Raw genomic sequence first — 17,892 nt, forward strand, 5'->3', positions numbered from 1 at the left:
GCTTTAGAATCTAGACCACGGTTAGGCTAAAATTGAGTCCAGGGTTAGAGTATGAAATAAAAAAATACTATTAAAATGATCTGGAATAACAATAATATAAAAATAACCCTTTGTAGTGAAATCAGCTGGTCTATTCACTTAGTATTAGATTTGTAACTAGCTAACTAAGCAAATTACACTTCTCTATTCTCTGTGTGGTATAAAATTTTAAACATTAAAAGCTTTTTGCATTCGTCAGATATTCGGAATTATCGTAATTGGTATGTCATGCTACTGATAGCATCGAAGCAGACAATGATGGTGATGGCGCCGTGTCTGCCGACTGGCAAAGATAACATACCGCAAGGAGTTTTACACTGTCGCCAACACACTTGTTGAAATCATCTTGATGAAAGTTAGTAAAAAATATACAAAGCGATGGTTTGTATATTTTTAACTAACTTTCATCTCTAAATTTACTAAAAGTATATTAGTTTTAATCTAAAATATCATCTATGTATATCCCAAACGTTTAAATATATTCATGATATGCGTGAAATAATAACAAACATTCACTCATACTCGCAAACTATCTGGCATATAATATTTAGTAGCGCTGTGTAAATTGTCCAGCCAAGTTATTTATTCCTTGAAAATATATCTCAAAGTGGCTTCAAACATTTCTGTATTAATTTGTAATTACACAATACTGTAATGTTTATGCCATGATTATGGCATAGTAAAACACTATGGGTATCGCATACTTGCTCTGCTCACTCCTTTAACCTTCATCTTCTGTCGCATGATAATTATATTCTTTTATTCCTTGAAAATTATATTCTTTTCCTGTTGATAAAGTAAATACTAACATTTTATATAATTTATCAACCTCGTCGGGCAAAAACATATCTAATAGGAAAATGAATAAAATGATTCCCTATTTTCTTGTACCAAAGAGCCGAGCCAAAAATAAACTCGTCGTGTCGTCTTGAGATAATACTGATTGGTAATACCCACGTGTCTTAGCGACTCTCATTACCTCGATTTTTAACATCGAGGTTAACACCTATTAGTTATTTTTTTTGCTTAGTTTGGGCCTTATACTAAGATCAAAGTGTGTAAAGTACTGTCTAGTGCTACTGCGAAATGAAAACAAAGTATCAAAAGCACTTGCACATTTACATAAATTATATGCGTACTAGTCACTACGTATGCTTTTTGACAATGACGTTCAGCCAGTGGTTTCAAAATAAAAACATCCACCGGCTGTAAAACTGACTCGGGCATCCAAAACCAAACGCAACGAACATCGTGCGAATGCAGCCGAACACGATCTCGAATCGACGACACCAACTCCTCAGTCCGTTGGAAGCCGCGGGCGGGGCGCCACATTCGGTGCGCGCCTCGTGTTTGTCATTGTTTTTACACACCATTGTTTTAATCCCTCCGATTGCAATCGATACGACATTCGAATGCAAAAATACGGCCTAGTTGCATTTTTTGCCTATTGAGTGTATATCGAATCGAAAGACATAAAATAATTTTAAATATACCAAGATATCTCACATCATAAGGTGACTTATTGACAAGTGAAACTCTAACGTTCTATTCATCCATGGATAATTATGTTCGTAAGTTTTGTTAATGAACTACTTATTGTATGTGCAAGTGATATCAGCTACAAAGGATTGCAAGCAAATCAATAAACGATTTGGTATTCAGCCAGTATCAAATAACTCTTACTGTGCGCTTTATTACTCTGTTGCATATTGATTGCTCGTTCCAGGTTCCCTGCAAGTCGTTTAGACTAGGTAAGATATAATGCAATTCATTTGTGTGTTTTAAATAGCAATGATATGGTTCTAAAATCTGGGTACAGATGCTAGAAAATATTTATGTTTAATTTTTAATTAGATATCTGTTACAAAATATACAAATATCCAGCCGAAATGAAAAAAAATATAAAGGAAAAATTTTAAATACAAATCGAGACCTCTGATTGCTCTCGAGTGCTCTTTATTATTTAGTTCTTTACATTGCGGATAAAAAATAAATAATAAAATAGATCATATTTTTAACACAATGCAAATATTTCCATCACACTATATATTTATTTATAAGTAAATAGTACGTGTCCTGGATAGCAAGGCTGAAATTGGGATACTATATTTTAGTATAATAGTGATTGGCATATTTATTATAAGTAAACATTTATTTTGTTTTGTTGAAATTTAACCACTTTTTATGGATTAGGTTATCAAATTTTATTTTTTAAAACTGAAACCATGTAAACATTTCCGATACAAACATACTTTCCAAAGAAAACAACATTTCCCTTATTTGAAATATGTACGTGTACAGTCAAACATTCATACAACACAAAAAACTAACAGTACCTACGCAAAAGTTTTTACTACAATTTTTTATCTATGACGCAAAAAGGCTGTCGAAAACAATTTTCGACTAACTGTCAACTCTAACCCTAATCAAAAACTAAACAGTAGTAAACAACACAAATATTATAAAACAAGTAATGACACATGGCGTGTGGCATCCTACAATTCCTAATTAATTATTTTTCTATAGATATCCAATTCTTGCAGATATATATCTCCTGAAATAATATCTTATTCTCTAATTTCAATCAATATAATCCAAATGTCTTTATTACAAATTACCTTGAAAGTCTAATAGGGTATCTACTCGCATCATAATGGATACCAATAAACAATAGAGAACCTAATCCTTTATACCCCGTCGTACAACTGGGATTAACTAGATATCTATGAGAGCCATTCACCTTTTCTGTATAAGGTTGGATATACTTGTAATATTTCATACGAAATTATTTGTTAAAATTTTAATTGCAGTATATACGATCTTTGAGAAATTTATGCTAGTATTAGCAACTGCAATATTGTTTCAACGCATCGTGATTATTATCTTTAGGCAATGAAATAAAAGAGGTCAAAAGAGGTTATCTGCACTACCCAGGTACCTGCCGGCCTCGTGGGCGAGCTTTAGTTACGAATACAATAGACTTCAAGCTGAATGAGGCGCCGCAGGTAGACTACTTAATACTGCATGTTTTAGTAGTTTTCTGCAATGCTGCAACTATATTAAACACACCACATAACAACGCATAAACTGTTCAATATTGAAATTATACATTTAGAAAATATTTAAAACTTTGTAACAATATAGAGAGCCTAAATATAGACAGCTGTAATTGGACTAAATAGGTGTCCAATTAATATGAGTATAACAGATGTTTTACGCAAAACTGCTGTAGACTTTTGAAAAATCTTTAAATGCTACAGCATATTCGACCGCAAGCAGGAACAAGGGGAGTCCAACCAGTTTCGTCACCTGGCCGCCATACGCACACACTTAAAACGCTGTATACTCGACTTGTTCCATTATTGTTCAAACCAGTATTTGCCAACCATCGAAAAAAATGGTAAAAATATCACATCAGAAATACACATGAAACAAAATAGGGTATGTTTTATTCTATATGTGCTAGACGTTATTTAATCAGAAGCGAAAGCAATCCATTGAATAGTCGATAAGACTACCCGATAATGCTTTTGCAAAGCAACCTAGCATTAATTTCCTCTTCATTTCTTCATTTGTTACTCTCTCAAACACTGCAATGACGTTACATTGGTTTTTTGTACTCGTTTAAACTTTCTATGATGAGTTGACGATAGAAAATAAAAGTTATGTGCAATTATACTATATCCTCTATTGGTGTTTCGAAAGTATCGTGACTCAATGCCTGTTGCATTCGTAATCATTCATACGTCTGATCTTTGTTGAAGATTATGCTAGCCGTAATTTTCTAAGGTATTGAGTTTGTACTTACTGCATTTGATTAAATTTTCTGTAAATATATCTAACTTTCACGGTATTATTAATATAACGGTGGCCAATCGATAAAAATAACTTACTGAAGATTTGTAATTCTCTTCAAGAGTTTTGCAATAGTATGGTTCTAATAGTTCTGAGTAAATTATCAAATGAGTATTATATGTTATAATCTAAATAATTATTATTCATAAACATTAAAAAAAGACAAAATTGTCGCTATTCGTACTTTATTACCATTAATCACATATCTACTTACTTACCCATTTACAACATAACAATTTCTAAATAAGAACCTACAGAATTTGGGACTGCATTTCTATTTGATTACCATAACATTTTGTCAGAGTTGTTATCCCAAGTCTCAACGGTTGCTGCCAAACATATTGTGGCCCTTATTCATCCCATTGATATTCCACAGGTACTTTGTGGTTAGGAATTTCTTTATAAACCATGATTCATCATTCACATTTTATTGCTACTAAATTATACGCTCATTTATTATTTAATTCCTTCATAACTCTTACATTGTGATGCTAAGGCTAAAATAATATTATAAAGAAGAAGCAGCATATACTCAGCTTATAAACTTTGTTTCGTCATAAGCAACATTTTATCGGTATTATCTCACAATGTTTCATATTTTAAAGTCCCAAGGTGCTTTCGGCGTGTTATGCTCATTAATTTCGTTGGTTAACGTGAGTTCGTGTGTAATCTTTAACCTTAATCTAAAATAGCCTAGATTTTATAGTCTACATTTTGTTGCTTTGACCCGTCATAAATAGTTTTAGGCTTATTGATATTTCAAATTGTTATCATTAGACAAATTAATCGAACGATATCATTACAAATTTCAGATCTGTATAGGATTATTAGATTATATAAAAAGAAATAATATAGGCAAAAAAATTATATTGTTACACCTTAGTAGCTAATGGACAGTTAGATCTTAACAATATCCTGTCTAATTAGAGAAATCTAGCATAAAGTCAATAAAAAGATGACAAATTAGTAATTGGCCGATGATCACTGTCGCTTTCGTCTTCTCATATTTTACTAGATTTTGCACTTTAATAGATTTTGCAAGACACACATACCTATATAACTAACGGTCATCTTTTTAAAAAGTAGTCCTTTCAACTATTTAAAATTCATGAGTTTGTAGGTAAATAGAAACAAAATATGACCCAGTGACATGCCCCTTGACCTTAATTTTCGTGTGATAGTGGAGCTTAATATGTGTTCAACTTTAATTAAATACACAGATGTGAATTATATGAAGCAAAATTGGAATGATGTTCAGAATAGAGTTCACTATTCACAAAGTTCTCAAATATACCTCATTGTTCCCGTTTGATGCTATTATAAATTCTATTATTTGATTTGTAACAACAAATTTGATTATGTATACAAAAAAGTAGTTTTACAACCTAAACTAGAATCGTTTCTAAAAATGTTTAAACAATTTTAGCACAGTTATTTTTAGATACTGGATAAACTTTAACATAGAACTTAACAAAATAGGGTAATTAAATCTAACCTTTGGATTGTTCGCAAATATAATAAATACTAACTGTTATCTACGTCTTCACCCGCGTCAAATTGAACTATTTTTATTAATTTAAGTAAGTAAAAAATAAAAGTAGCCTAACTTACTGCTTTTAATATTAACTATCTGCGAGTGAAAGTTACGTCCCAATCGATACACCCGTTTCAAAGATTAGCAAAATCAGATTGCAAACTGTACTTTTAGGCATTAGTAAAAAAATATTTTTATACATATAGTTACGTATATGTGATACATAAAATATACTTTCGTATGCATTTATTGAAAAGCTGTTAATTTGAAATTAAGATAAATACACTTCAATTTTATTTATTTGTGAATTTCATTTATTTTGTGTTTTGTTCGTTTTTATTATTTATATGTTATGTAATTTATATAAATTCTGTAGGAATATTTTTCACCATCGGTCCCAATTTCCTAGAAATAAGATCTGGCAACATTATTTATGAGAGTCAAGAGCCAAGTGACCATAATTAGGCTGTGTTCCCACGCGGTTACTGACAACCCACTCTTCAAGTATTGGATTCGGTTCAAGTATTGGTACGGTAATATACTCCTAAACAAATTGAGTATTGAATTATTATCAAAGACAAGTAATTAATATGTCAATCTGAAATAAATCTATGCACTCTAAGATATTTGCCTACGCATATTATAATTGACTTGTAAATATAATAACTACTAACAGTATCCTATGATTCTACCCTCGTGAATTCGAGTATAAAGTATTCTGTGTTAATCTAGGATATTACTTTGTAAATAAACTTTAAAATAATGACTTTGCAGTAAATTTCATTCGAATCTGTGCAGTAAAATTTCTTAAAAATAAGAATTATATTAATATTTATTTATATCAGATAACAAATGGCCCATATTATATATTAAAGTAACAATTAAGTTATTAAATATAAATATAAATTATCACTGTGGTTACGATACTGACCATACCTTACTATACTTATCATCAGAAATTTTTAAATAAATAACAGAATAGATTTCTTGATATAATATTTTTGAGCCCTGTCAATATTGTCAAAAGAGGATTTATTAAATATCATAAAGTAGCAACTTTATCAAAAATTGATATTCAAAAATTAATTAAGTAATTAATCGATCGAATCATTTATTACGACCGGATAAGCTAAATCATTAAAACCAAGTTAGCATTTATAATGATCTCTTTAACAATGAGTTTCGTAAGAAAATTACGTGCTTATAACAAATAAAATCACCATTAATAATAAGTAATGCATTACTTGAACAATATTAGTTCAATTGGTCACGTCAAAATAACAATAGTGGATTGAGCATTGAGCAAATGAGTAAATATAGCTTTTGTTATTGTAATTATGTGTACCCTATACTGTTATTAAACTATACAACCGAGCAACATATGGAAAATAATGTAATGTTTTCTGTGTCAAGTAAATTTGTTATTATTTTATAGGTCACACTGTTATATACTTAGGTCTTACTAACTGCTGTCCATATTAAATAAACCATTAAGTTACAACATTTATTATAACAAAAGAAGTAAATGTAACCCCCGATGAATATTGATGATGAATTGAGGTTAAAGTAGGTATCATAAGTCTCTCCTCGTGATAATATCTTCGTATCCTTTTGAATAAGCAGTGTGAAAAGGTAACAGACAAACAGTCACACTGGCATTTATAGATATGCACAGTCTAATTTTGGAACATTAAAAGTTAAAAACCCTACGAATGAGGGCAAAATAACAAATTCGTATCCCAAACACCTACATTCGGGTTAAATCTCAACTGTCTATTATAATAATTAATGATCCTCGAAAATGCCTTGTTTGTGTAACACATTACTCACTGAGTTGACACAAACCTACCAATTCCCACTTCAAGGGGTCGGCCCTTGACATTTTGTCCAGCAAATATTTGATTGACATTTACTAAATGAGGATACATACCTATATAAGTATATACATACATACAAGTGTATGTAAATGTATATTTTGATCTCTAAATACTGATACTAATTTTGATTAGGTTCATCCCTAATCGCTAACTTAACATTATAAATTCGAAAGTATATCTGTCCGTCTACTATATTTGTTGCTAATGGATAAATGTTAATATTAAGGAGTCGTGTAGATACATTGTAATGTAAGGAGTGTCATAAACTAGAGTATCTTTTATATCAGAAACAAAACAGACGAAGTCGGGAGAATAGCTAGTATATAATTTAAAAAAAACGTATTGGTATCATAATAATTATAATAAAATAAGACATATCATTTATATATGAACAAATAAAACTTACAATTAATAATAATAGTAGAGAAAACATCAAACTGACCATATCGCTAAATGAGATCTTAATTATTAAATTTATCGGATTGAAAAATTATTAATTGACCATAATAATGTTAAATGGCGTCACGATAATAAAGTAAATATTCTGAATATACACCTACATACATATCTATACATATAAATAAAATTGGAGTGTCTGTTTGTAATATCGAAATAACCGTCTTTTACTACGTGCATATGAATATAAATACGGTACATACACCAAAATATCATTTTTTACAATTTTTGTCTGTCTGTTTGTCGGTTGTTTATTCCGGCTAATCTCTGAAATGGCTGGACCGATTGTGACGGGACTTTTTTGGCAGGTAGCTGACGTAATAAGGAGTAACTTAGGCTACTTTTATTTTAGAAAAATAAAGTTAAATTCTACGCGGACGAAGTCGCAGGAACAGCTAGTGTACAATAAAAACAAAATAATCACAAGTGAAACATCGTGTGAAATGTATTAAATCTGTCAAAGCAAAGACCAAAACTCCACACAATAGAATATGGGGTGAGAAAACGTGTAAAATACTAACACAGTTTAAATGCACTCTTTAATAATAAAATACAACACAAAAGCTTGAGTTTTGAAGATTTTTATATACATATAGGCTATAAATATGATACAATTGTCGCTCTTTAAATCGTATACATCCTTGAAAAAGGACCTCTATTATTGAATCAAAGTTACTGATAACTTATACTCTTAAGATTACTATTACTAAACTATAATATAATACTAATTTACTCACAGTTTATACAAATTTATTTATTTTATTTCAGTTTAGCAATATGATAAGACCATAAATCAAAATAAAGTTACAGAAGTAGAGAGTCCATTTTTAACACAACGTTATTATGTATACCAAATATTGGAGCGCCATAATAATACAATAAGCTCTTTGCAGTAAAAAAAGACGGTTTCACAAAATAAGGAAAATGTATATGATAAAAATGGCTCACTTTGTCTATAATATAGTATGATACTATATTTCAAAGTACTGTAAGGAATTATGCCAATGTTTTAATTCCTTTTTGTAGACGTTGTGAAAAAAACATAACATTAATAATATATAATATATAATAATCTCAAATAGGAAATCTTAAACACATATTTTTGATAACCGTTAAATCAGTTTAAGGGGCAACCTTAACGCTCAGTCACTTTTCGTACATCTTCAAATACCATTCCAATGCATAGAGTTGCGGTAATTTAGGTAGATACGTACCAGCACTAAGTGTTGTAAGTAGTTACAGCTACCACGAGCAGAGTATTGTTACTCTCTCAATACCGTTTATGGTACTGTTAACATCTCAAGCCATATCTTATGTAATCTATTGTCAGTCGTGCTTAGGGTGTGGCTATAAAAACCCTATACAGTTTTGAAGCTCAATGCTTTAAGACTTTCTCTTTTAACTGATAACATTAAATATAGTATGATATATTTATACTATATTTAATGTTATCAGTTAAATGTCATCTTAATATATATTATCTACTTTTTTTGAAAATTTAATAACCATGTTTATAAAATATATTTTTTCTAAAACCGCATAATTATATTTTATAAACATTATTATTAAAACTTTAAATACTTCTATTTTTAATTAATATGCAAATTTTTGGTCATACTGGATCCAATTGAATACTTGAATTCATATTTATTTACTCCAAAATACTAAATATAGATAGTAAATGTAAATATATTTGTATTATTTTTCCTTATCAAAATACAGTAAACAACTTTGTTTGGGATCTGAAAAATTATCCACACTCCCGATGGAATGAAGATACCTACAGCAAAGACCTCCCAAGAGAGAGTTAGATTTATCGCTTTGCAGGTAGGTATGTTTTCTCGGACTTAAACTAAACACATCAATGTTTATATTAGTATTTAGTCGAAAACGTCTAAAATAACAACAATTCCTTTAATAAACTAAGAAGGAAAATTACTAATTTGAGTTGCGAAGCTGATTTTAGGCACGAAATCAACACCGTTGAGTCAGCTTTTGGTATGGAACCCGGCCATATTTTGTTTGTGTGTAGGCAGTGTGCAGACAACGTAACATTGATATTGACCGAGCGAAATAAAAGGTCGTTTGCTTGCTAATACGTTTCAGCTCGGGTATTGTTTCGAGACATCTCATCAATTTGTTGCTTTCTTACACAGAATTATCTTCAGAATAATACTATAATAGTAGCGTTGAACAACAGTTGCCCACTGGAATGCGAATTGGAAAATAAAAAATAAATCCGACAAATACTAATGTTTTTTAAACAAGAAAATTACTAGATATCGAAGAATATTTCCTAATAATGTTAGTCAAAGCAAAGTGTTATAGTCAAAGTTATCATTTGTTTTCATCCAACTGTCGAAACAAAGAGGCTACATGTTTATGAATTACCTAATGCAATAAACTACCTTCTACATATTATGTACCAAATAATACGTTAGGAAGATACGATAATGACTGCTGACGTTAATCGAACAATAACAAAGTGACGTAAAAGAGAAATTACCGTAATGTAAAAAGTAAACATGGTCGACTTTCATTCACCAGTGCATGTTCCCTAAGTACTTGTTAACTGTTCGCATCTTTAGCAATAGCTTTTTAAGTCGTTAGGATTTCATAATTATAACATCCAACAACACCAGGTATAGTCTTAACTTTCCCATACATATTTTATATCTATCAAACTCTACAGTACACAATAATCTTTGTCCAGAAATCTAAAGTAAAGTTTTTTAAAGTTTTTTTTTTCACAATATTTTAAAGTAACATGAGCATATATTACGGTAATAAATACAAAACTCTCTAAGTTATGAGGTCTATATCTTTTCTTTTCTTTTCTTTAAACTAACTACGGTTTCCTGGTACAAGTAACGAATACTGTGTAAAATTCACTTGAATAGGTACTAATGGGACCTAATAATAATATGATGGGAATATACCTAATTCCTATACTACGGTGGGATTGTTCCGATAACGAACGCCGTGATACATGACCGAAAACACGTGTACCTACTCACAACAAAATAACGTCCTTGTATAGTTCACCCGAATTCGTAAAATTACGTTTATTATCACGAACATTACTATTATTATAGTACCATCATCATCCGATATAAATAATAAATGGCACAAAAAAAATTGAAATGGGATTGCATAAAAACTGCGTAGTCAAGATGAACCCACCTGATTTCATTCAATACCCTTCTAAAACGTTTATATTGATTCTAGCCACTGAAAGCTTTGTATAGTCATCTTCCAGATATTGCGACCCTTTGTGGTACCTTCAGGAATCCAATAAAGTTTACACGTGTCTATATATTGCTCGTATTGCCTTACCATCTAGGTATCTAATTTAGACCAATATTAGAAACGAAAGACTGTCTGAGTGATTGACAGGATTACACAACTGAACTGATATTAGCGAAGTTCAAAGTCAAATTAGATTGTTATAAAAGATAGGATATACGAAAAATGAAACGAAGTCGTGGCAACAGCTAGTTTTAATCTTTTAGCCTATTATCAGCTGTTAAATGAAGCATGCGAGTATTAATTTAATTTAACTCGACGCCCCCTGTAGTTATCATAATATATGCAAATAACGCGGATGAAATTAATGAGCGAATCAAGCTAATCGACGTGTTCCCTTATTTGTAAAAGTGTACCATTACTACAGATCATGCATACGATTGTGACTTATATGAAAAAGTTTAAAAACTGTGTGGGACTTAGGGCATTCACTCCTTCAACCTACGCATAAATTAAAAATCTGAAAAGATTTCTTATTTTATTTTAATGGATGATAAGGAAATTGTATATCTGCCTGCACTAAGGACACCAGTGAAGAAAGATAAGATTGAACAGACAGTCAGATCACTTAGACCATCGTGGCCAAAATACCAGATATTAACCACGATACTTTTCAGGAGAGATTGTGTGGAGGTATACCAAGTACATTGCTAGGAATAAAGGTACTAATCCCCATTACCAGCAATATCCTCGCCCATTCGTTCATTCGATCGTTTTTTTGTATTTTTTGCAGTATTATTCGTGTAGGCAGAGAATTGTTCAACATCTAGGACAACGTTGTAAGAACGTATAATTTAGTAGACACTTCTTAGGAGGTTGCATTGTCTGACATCAATTACAAATAGAATTGTATTTAGCCCAAACGGTAAAGGTTTAATAGTAACTGAAAATTGATCAATCAATATTCAGAGTCACACGCCGGCGGTCACGTCTTAAACCTGTACGCGACTAGAGTGTATTATTATTATTCATTCACAACAATTGCAACCAGGGATGCCAACCATATAGAAATCGGCATATAGGTACGAGAGTTTTGGCTTTCCGTGCAAGTACATTATCATCCTCATACAAATATATACGATTTGAAACCTGTACATATCAAAATACGGTGATGTGTGAAGTGAGACTCACATTAGCCGGCATATAAGATTTTTACTTTTTCGTACGAGACTAAATATTTTAAGGTTGCCATTCCTTATTACAATTTACCAGCAAGAAACTCTGAAGCTAAAAGATACTTTCAACCGACTGGCAAAGGGAAGAAATTCCAAATTCGACTGTTGTTTACAATTCAAATCATTGTGTTTACTATCTTTGTAATATTGGTAATATATGAGTTTAGTCAGGACTAGTAGGAAGTTGTTTTTTTTATGAAATGAAATGTATATTGTATATACCGAACTATTGGATAAATATTTCGTCCATAGAATGATTTACTTTTGGTACATACGTAGTAATAAAAAGTTATGCTTCTATATGCCGCATCAATTACTAGAGAAAGTGTTGTAATATCGATGATAGACCCGACATAGTTAAAAATATAGGGAAAAAGTGAAATGTTGTTTATAAAGGTAATATTTTACTATAGACAGTTTTATGTAAAATACATTTATATGTAAGTACATATGATATATCAAAACTCCTATAGAATAAGTTCTATTTAATAGACAGAAGCGACAAACGCGATGAATAAAGTAATTGCAAACAATTTAAAATGTTACCGAGATTACTTAATGTGTGCTATTAATTGTCTACTGAACAGTTATATAATTTGAAGTGAAGTTTTATTATGAAAACGTAACACGCGATACATTCATTACGTTTGCGTGTTTGTATGAATTTTGAAGAGGAATAAATTAAACTGTTAAAACTCGTCTGATCTTTGCACCATGGAGCAAACGCCACTCAGAAATTCAAAAGGTCTGATACTAAATATAATTCCCTAAAACCAGAAGTGGTCTCACAATATTTGACTAAAATACAGATATAAAATTATTTGTGGTATCCCAGGTAGGAAAAAATGTTTTCTTCCGGCCTTTCATATGGATAACTATATATTCATATGAAAGGCCGGAAGAAAACAAAAATGGTATCCCAAGCACAATATATTATTTATTATCCTTTTACCAAAAGTGTCCCTTAATGTGACCATTACTCGTGGGGTCTAATGGCCAACCCACAAAATAATTGCTAGCAACATTAAAATTCCTGAACGTACCGCTAACGTAACTTTCTAGTTAGTGGAGTTACTCCAATATGAAATTAACCACATTCGAAGTCACGACATCAGTCTATTAATACCTTCTACTTACATTTAAGAGAGCACATGCATTGCCAACAACTGCAGTATCGGACATATCTCACACAAAACGAAACAATCCACACAGAAAATATTAGTTACTGTCTGTTTATTTGCTTTGTTTTTACTGCTAAATGACAATATGTATTGATTAAAGAGTGAATAATATCTTTACTCTTAGCGAAGAATATGATCTATATTCTTTATATTACATGTGAAGATGAAATGGAGCACAATATTTAGAATGCATGTACTTTCCTCATTTTGTTATTTAATTTCATCACATTCAGGTACTTCTCATTGAATTATCATCACCTTCATTTTAAGTAAAATAATTACCTTAAGGAAACTAATTCCACAACAGCAAATTCAGAAATCTGAACAATGAAATTCATAAGGGAAACGGCACACACTCTATTCATGTGACAACGAATAGCATCTGAACAAGAGGTTATTGATCTGAAAATATGAGAGCTTTTCTCTTGGCATTGCATTGTCTTAAACGGCTACGTTTGTAAAATGAAACAAGCTAAAAGTGGCCGACCGTACGTTTAATAGCATTTCGATGGGGCTACCAAACTTTTCAACACTAAGTGGACTACATTAATTTTATTTGAAGACATCGTGATATGGCACTAGTTCATCTTCTGCACACTGTCACAGAAGATAAATCTTTAGGAAACAAATGGCGGCGGGTGAAGCATCGCTTCAACCATCTACAATTTATTATATAGAGAATAATTAAAATTCCGAAAGCACTTATTTCCTAGCTATTTGTTTAACCTTCTTTTGAAATCAAATAGACGGCAAATTTTCTATTCAATTTATACATATATTATAATAATACATGAACATGTATATGTATATATCTAATATATGTGTAAATTACAATACGAGCAATCAATTCGCCTACCATTTTCCATTTGAATATATGTTGTCTTCCTTGTTCAATACCAATGCGCTTCCAATAATATTTTGTAGATTGGTTATATCTTATTTACTATTATCATAATTATGCCTTATATTTTCTATTAAAAATCCATCTATAATCAATATTTATACTGCCGAAAACAGAACTGTTTGAAACCACAATTGTTAACAAAGATCGATATAATAGTTGCTCCACCAAATATCTAATTTGTTATTCTACATAATAGTAAGATGGAAACGAGGTTATAGTTCACCCGCTCCTTTGTCCTAACTTAAAACAAACGTCAAAGTCCCGCCAGTCCTTGATAGATTCATGGTGGCCTTAATTCCAGCTCCCGGCCCACTCAACCGGGATATATTCCCGAACCAATATTGCTTCTATTACACAACTGACATTATATTTGCGTTTGTACCTATACCGATATAAACACATTAGTTAATGGATATCTGTGTTTATAGCAATCATGTAGACCAATATTAGAGTGCTCAAATAAACTTTTTTCATAAATAAACATTATGCCATTGATCTGTATTTCTTATTGAGTTATGGGATATTGTAGTCAATAGTTTTAGATCACTCTGTTATTGATATTCCGATAGTATTTTTAATTAAATTACTTATACGTAATATTATCAAAAGATAATTTTAAAATTAATTGAGGATTAATGTAAATAATTCTACGAAGATAATGAATGATACGAAGATTATCTCACTTTATATTTTATAATAAAGTTTCTTTGTATTCTTTTGATACAAAAAGTAAACAATATGGAATAGTAACGATTATTCACAGCCTGAAACAATGAAATATAGAATCCTCAGAGTTTTGACCAGCTGTTGGTCCGTTACAGCGCTACGTATCATGAACCATGACTAATTATATTATGTAATAGAAGATAATAAATTTAAATAAGAAATCAAATTTCAAATCTGCCATAATATGACCTCTTTTGACAGTGTTTTAATATCATTACGTAGTATAAAACAGTCGTTGTTGCTGTCTGTCCGTCCCTATGTAAGCTTAAATCTTTAAAAGTACGCAACGGATTTTGAAGCGGTTTTTTTAATAGATAGAGTGATTCAAGAGGAAGGTTTATATATATATAATACATGTACACCCGTCCGAAGCTGGAGCGAGTAGCTAGTAGATAATAAATGAATTACAGAAATATTTAAAATTTTATATGAGACTACTAAAAATTACCTAACTTTAAATATAGAGAGTAGTAGAGTCTAGAATATTTGCTTCATGATTTAAATACAAAGTATTTTATCTCACAAAAACAAATCAAGGATCATATTTTAGCAACGGATTATCTGATTCATGTCAGTAAGCACAGTGGAAGCACAAACCGCTCTGAGTCATTAACTAATCATTATACATGTGATCATACAAAATCGAATAAAAATGTACCTGATTCAACTCTGCTGAAAAGTCGAGTTGAGAGGATTTGTGCCAGTGACTGTAATCTTAAATGTAGTACAATGGTGTTCTCTGACAGAATAGGCTGTAAGTTTGGGTCTATTTTAAAATATCATCTCAAGGGTGATTTATTAAACTACTATGTGCCAGAAGCATAATTTCGCAAATAATTAATACTGTACGTTCTCTGTTTCACCATAATTTCCGTAAATATTGCCAATCATAGACCGGATGCAATCAACTTCATTTTCTGTCATATTCTGTCTGCCCTTGTCTGGAAATGAAGACATGACATTTTATACGTGTATATTGTATTTTATTTGATTTAGTGAACGTCGTTTCCCAGAAGTCTTCCAGCATATTTCTGTTTAATGCGTCTACACGATATCATTTCACGAAACGACGATGAAGACACATCAAGGACTTTCAACCAAAATATACGAGTATTCGTGTGGAGTGACTGTAAAGTTGCGTGATTAAGACAAATAATAAAGTGTATTTTTGTTTCTTCAAACTACTTTATTTATGACCATCACGATAAGTCGGCTGACCTTTACAAACTTTACGAACCGACTATTAAGACGATTTATACAGTTGAAATTATACAAACGTTAGTAGCGTTGTTGCATAGCGTGTTTGCATTTATGAAGAAATAGGAAAGTAGTCTCAATTATTGTATACTAGCGCCCCGGCTTCGCACGGGTATACATGTATTGTATATATAAACTTCCTCTTGAATCACTCCATCCATTAAAAAAACCACTTTAAAATGTGTTGCGTAGTTTTAAAGATTTAAGCATAGGTACATAGTATGCTTAAATCTCAGGTCAGTCAGTAACAGCGACTTTGTTTTATATTATGTAATGTATAATAATGATGATGATAATAATGAAAATATGTATCGTAATAAATAATTGCTAAACCGTTTCAGAGTTGTCCAAACATTTATTGTATATAATCTATATACAGAAATATAGTCGAAATAAATAAGAAAATACTAAAAAAAGGAAATATACTCGTTTGTTCTACTAAATATTTTAATACTGTTGATATATTAATTGTATACAGGAAAATGTCATTCAAATCCTTACTATGTGAGTAATCTCTAGGAAAAACTTAACAGAGAAATTTATTTTTTGTTCACTGTCAGTCATTCTATTAAAGTGAAAGAATTTATTTATTTTGAATGCGATAAGTAAAAATAACGCTGTTGGAACTAGTGACATTGAGTTTCTAAATTCAGTTGAGGGTAGTTATTTATAATTTCACGCCTACAGTCTATGCGTGGCATATCGCGTCATGAAGCAGGAATTTTCTATTTGGAAACGTTACGATGTAGTGGCAATAAGCTTGGAAATCCTCCATTGTCGTAAATATGTTGTCGCACTAGTGTCGCCGCCGTATGCGGTTGACTATGAAACAATTGTCTGTAATTCCAGCATACGTTACGACACCATGGTTTTCAACAAAAGAGTTTCGAGGACAAACTATTTTTCAACATTATCCTGTCAACGAAATAATGAGCATATACATCAGTCTGATACTTAAATATCAGTAAATTTTGTCATATACCTCATAATTACTTTTAACAAATTTGTTATGTGTATGTTTAAAGTGTAATCATAACAGAAATCTTAGGATGTATTTTGTTAAAAAATCATTATACAAGTCAATTACTGTGACATCTTGTATTGAAAAAATTTTTATAAAAAAAATATATCATCTCCCACGTTCAACACAAAATACTGTCGTCCATCATAATCTGTAATCACACGAGTAGCATGACACGGTACTGTTTTGATAGAAAAACATCAATCATCCTCGAAACCAATTTGATGCAACCACGCCACGTTGTATAAATTTTGTGGCCGAAGGCAATAATTCTATTAATGTACGTACATATTACGTTCATTATAATTACTGCATATTACACATACGTAATATTTTTTATGAGCGCGTAAGTAATAACATCTCAGGTATAAAGAAAATGTGAGAGAGAGTTGTAGAAAACTAATAACAGAAGAATTTAGCCAAGTAATTACCATGTCATCCAAGGGTTGGTATAAAATTTTATTTAAAGATTCATTCTTACACCAACATGTTTGAACTTTGTTCCCTCTGTCAACTCTTGCGACATCGTTGGAACGAAAAATAGGGACACATTCTCACTCC

General features: G+C 31.0%; 1 protein-coding gene across 1 annotated transcript in view; it reads left to right on the plus strand.

Annotated features, from left to right (window-relative positions):
• The first annotated feature begins 1,353 nt into the window (after positions 1–1,353).
• The window catches only part of LOC131848167 (ADP-ribosylation factor-like protein 4C), a 53,545-nt gene continuing 37,006 nt past the window's right edge, over positions 1,354–17,892 (plus strand). Inside the window, exon 1 of the mRNA XM_059197935.1 lies at positions 1,354–1,790. The gene's annotated coding sequence lies outside the window, so the exon portion shown is untranslated. The remainder of the gene's footprint in view (positions 1,791–17,892) is intronic.

The sequence above is a fragment of the Achroia grisella genome, unplaced genomic scaffold, assembly GCF_030625045.1.
Source record: "Achroia grisella isolate CSIRO2021 unplaced genomic scaffold, CSIRO_AGI_Agris_v1 utg546, whole genome shotgun sequence".
Taxonomy (NCBI): Eukaryota; Metazoa; Arthropoda; class Insecta; order Lepidoptera; family Pyralidae; genus Achroia; species Achroia grisella.